This window comes from Poecilia mexicana, unplaced genomic scaffold (genome assembly GCF_051168715.1).
Source record: "Poecilia mexicana isolate PSO_F unplaced genomic scaffold, ASM5116871v1 scaffold_9, whole genome shotgun sequence".
Taxonomy (NCBI): Eukaryota; Metazoa; Chordata; class Actinopteri; order Cyprinodontiformes; family Poeciliidae; genus Poecilia; species Poecilia mexicana.
Window position 1 is genome coordinate 28,491,979 of NW_028263378.1, and position 4,363 is coordinate 28,496,341.

A 4,363-nucleotide genomic window follows, 5' to 3' on the forward strand; every position below is an offset into this window, starting at 1 on the left:
CTTCTCCAGCCAAAACAGTGATGAGTAAAGTTATTAAGCCTTTTTAATTTGAACCGGAGTGCATTGAAAACGATCTGAACGTGGAAATTAGAAGAGGTGATGAATTTGAGGAGGAACAAACAGAGGAAGAGGACGGCAGCTGGTGTTTTGCTGCTGCCTTCAGCTTCATAAATGAAACAATAAATGACATTTACCTCTGGTCGGACTGCGTGATCCGGTAAGTACCTCTGTAGCTCTGTGTCCAGTTAGGTAACAGCGGTTGAGGGTCTGAACTTCGTCCTGTGTTGGTAGTGGTTTCACAGTACTGGTGCTCTAGCTCGATTAGCATTTCCAGTAGTGATAGCTCCATTAGCGCTGCTTGCCTTTGTGTGTCTCCCACCGTCTATAGCCCTGTGTCCGGTTTGCAATATCTGTGCTTGTTTAGAGTCCACTGTTACACAAGTCCGGTGTTTAACACCGGACCTTCATGGGTCCTTGTCAGATCGGTGATGTCAGTACCGCAGGCAGCATAGCCCCTGTTAGTATCTCAAAGAGCATCCAGCTCTGCCTGTCTCAGCGGCAGCACGGCATTTATTTTTAGCTCGTTAAGGTAACGATCACCTTTGTTAGTTCTGCTGGTATAAATGGTTCAAAGTGTTGTGGAGAAATGTCCAGGATCCAGATTAGGTCCTTTGTTGTCTCGCACTGCGCTCTTCTTTCTGATGATTAGTGTCTCCCGCTCGTAAAAATAATACCGCTTTGCCATGGATACGCATCATAGCAACTGCCCAAAACTAAAAGAGAAAGAGCAAAAATCTTCCAACTGTATGTCATCCAAAACCAGAGGGGACAACTGTCCTAAGTTGCAATGTCTCAACAAAAAATAACCATGAACAAAAATCTACAGAAAGAATAAATCAGAGCCACCCTAACACTATATAACCCATCCCAATTCCAATATGGGGGGAAGGAAGGTGAGGAGGAGGATGATGGGGGAGGTTGGTTGGTCAGTGTGGTAGAGTTCTCAAACACTCACATCATCATTCCAAAGATGAAGGAAAACTCTGTGATGTCACAACTAGAGTCCTGCTTGTGATGTCATCAGCTCTGTATGTATGTAACAAACTTCTACATTCTTGTCATTGCTTGCTGCACTACTGACAAGTTCAGACGTTCGCAAAGCTCTTTCAAAGTTGAACATTGAGATCGTTTGCTGATCAAAATGGATTTTAACAAACATTGTTTTGTCCAACATGTTGAACCAAAGGCCACATTCCTCCAACGGTGAGATGAGACCCCAGCATGGAGCATGGAGAGCTGGACAGAATCTGCAAGGCTGGACTGAGAACAGAACGCCTCCCATTGAGTTACAGAGAGAGATCCAGAGACTTGGCTCTCTTTTGGAAAAGGAGAGAGCAAGATGGTTTGAGAGAACCAAAAGCTAGTCTACGTGCAAAGAGAACTGGAGAATACAAAAGCCGAGTTACAAGGGCAGAAAAGATTCAAGGAGATGAAGAGAGAACTACTGACAGGAGAAGAGTTTTCTGATTCAGAGTCTCTCAGACGAGCTATAATCGCTTCCAGGGTGCACAGCGACATAAAACACAAGACGAAAAGGCTGCTGCAGAAGGAATTTGAGCAATTGAAGGTAGCTCATATTGTTGGTGAGGAAGCATTCAGGTCACAAATCCAGGCAGAAAAAGAGAAAAGTGACGCCCTCCAACAAGAGCTGGACCAAATCAAGACTCGCTACGAGGAGCTTCAATGGAAACATGAAGCTGCAGGTGAAGGGAACCTGCAGGTCAACATGCAGATGTTTTATGAAGAAAAAAATCAAGCAAGAGCAGCTCCTTTAAGACCTGAGAGCTGAGAAGGACGATCTCCAAGAAAAAATGTCCAAGGAGATTGCCTGCCTGCAGGAAACAGAGAACCGTCTGCAGAGTGAGCTGGTGCTGTTTAAGATTTCATACCAAGAATTAAACAGGAGGAATGAAGCAGATGTTTCTGCCCTGTGAGAGAAAGCAGAAGTTTATCAGTATGAGGTGAATTGTGAGAAAGAAGCTAATTTGGAAAGAGCCAAGAATGACCATCATCTTATCAATGTACTTAGAGCTGAAAAGAACAATCTGCATCAGAAAATGGCACTAGAGTTCTCTTTCCTGCAGCAGCAATCCAGAGACCATAAAACATCTCCAAAGTGAACTGGAGCAGGCTAAAGTTTCTTACCAGGAGCTTAAAATTACATATGAAGGAGATGTTCCTGCTTTAAGACAGCAAGCAGAAATATTTAAGCAGGAGGTAGATAAAGAGATGAAAGCTCACTCACTGAAAATGATTATCAGTGAACTTGGAGCCGAGAAGGACAGTCTCCAAAAGCAACTCACTGTCCCCCAACAACGGTACTGTAGCAGCATCTTCACAGAAAAGAGATCTTAGTTCTTAACCAAGCGCCTCTTTCTGTGGGAGTTTGTATGTTCTCCCAGTGTTAGTGGAGTTTTCTCCGGGTGCTCCGGTTCCCCCTAGATTTCCAAAATCATGTAAATTGGGGTGATTGACCAATGTAAATTGTCCTCAAGAAAGGTGGTATTAATTTCTAGAAAATGTAATTTCAAAAGCTTTATATGTGACCAAACGGATCCTAGAAGTTGCTCTAGGAGGAGGTTCTGATGCCATTCTAGATTCATGGCGGCGTTCACGCAGCATTGTCTGATGGATCAGAGGGAATTTCACACATGAATGATCCCAGGGTCTTCACTGTTGGTACAACAGCTCACTCATGTTTATATTCAGCTCTTCTTCTCTCGGCAGACCTTTTTTCCACGTCTCCATCAGTCTGCCTTCACCAGAGGACCTAACATAACTTCTGTCCTCCACAGTCTGCCTCAGTTAATGTCCTTTCTTGAGATGATCTTGGCACCTTTCGGACTTACCTGGATACCCCTAAAGCTTTCTTCACAGCCATTAATCATCTCCCAAAATATTATTAATGATTTGATAAACACTTGATGTGGCTGCAATCTGACTAGCAGTATTATCCTTGCCCATAAATCTCTTTTGATGTAAAGTTAAAAACACTAATGCTAACTAATGCTAGTTCTGCATTTGAAGCTGTAGCATAAACATTTTGCTCACCAGATAAACCATGCTGCCATGGAGATTTTTGGACAGCTGGACGGTTTTGTATCAAAAGTGATGTAATCCCAATAAATACTAAACTAAATACAAAGGAATGAACTTGTATGAAAAATACAGGTTAGTGAACAGAACATGGTAAAACCTGAACTGATATAGTCACGAAAACAAAATACAAACATAGTAGGTAGTGACAGGAATGCTCTAAACTTCAGGAGATAATATAAAAATACAGTAAGCAGAACACAAGAATAAAACACCTGGAGGACAGAATTAATATGGCAGAAACATAATATACAGAGTATTAGGGCTATACTACAAAAGTTAAATATATAAATAAAATTACAAGAATAAAGTTGTTGAAATTATGAGAAGGGAAACACAGTATTTCAAGAATAAAGTCACATTATTATGAGAATACAATCATAACAATAAAGTCATACAATTCTGGCTTTTCTCGTGTTACTACAATTTTATTCTCATTATGACTTTATTGTTGTAATTTTATTGTTTTATTGTCTTAGCGTAGTCCTAATACTCTGTCAATAAAGAACACAAATCACCCACAAATAAAACATAAACACAAAGCCCAAACACCCAGGAAACGTGACACATTTCTAATCCTGGAACATAAAAAAATGTTGCATCACCTGAAAAACAAACCCAGTCCTGATTCAGAGCAATACAGTGAATATCACACTCCTGATCCCAATGCACAGACACTATTCAGAACAGGAGCACATCAACAGTGACACCCTCCAAGGCCATCGCAAAATTTATGTCCCCTTTGTTTTTTCACGCTTAGATTTATGTGACTTAAACTTTTCAAATACGCCAGTGTGCACAGTTAGCCTTACACATTTTGACCAAGACTGTGCAGAAAGCTCCTGAAAATGGCATCAAAAGCATGAACACTTCCTTTTTCCTCTCCATTTGCTTCCATTTAACCGTTTCTGTGTTGTTGCTACTGGTTTGCTAACTCAGTTGATTCTCCCGTCCTTCCAAACTAAGGCCTCCTCCTTTCCCTGTTGAGCTTTGGCGGGTGACTCTTGTTAGCTGCGCAGCAAGCGGGGAAATGACTGAGTCTGACAATATAATTTACATTGTCTGTGGAGAGCGATCGCAGCGCGGCAGCCGTATTTATGCCACATTAGGGGATTTGCCTCCGCTGCCGTCTCCAGGTCCAATCCATCAGATGGCTTCCACCGCCTCCCCCTTCCTCCCCAACGCCGCTTTACTGAAACATGCCCTT

The 4,363-nt window shown here is 42.1% G+C and overlaps 1 pseudogene; it reads left to right on the plus strand.

Moving 5' to 3' along the window:
• Positions 1 to 975: 975 nt before the first annotated feature.
• LOC148157736 (uncharacterized) lies at positions 976 to 2,415 on the plus strand (annotated as a pseudogene).
• Positions 2,416 to 4,363: the final 1,948 nt, after the last annotated feature.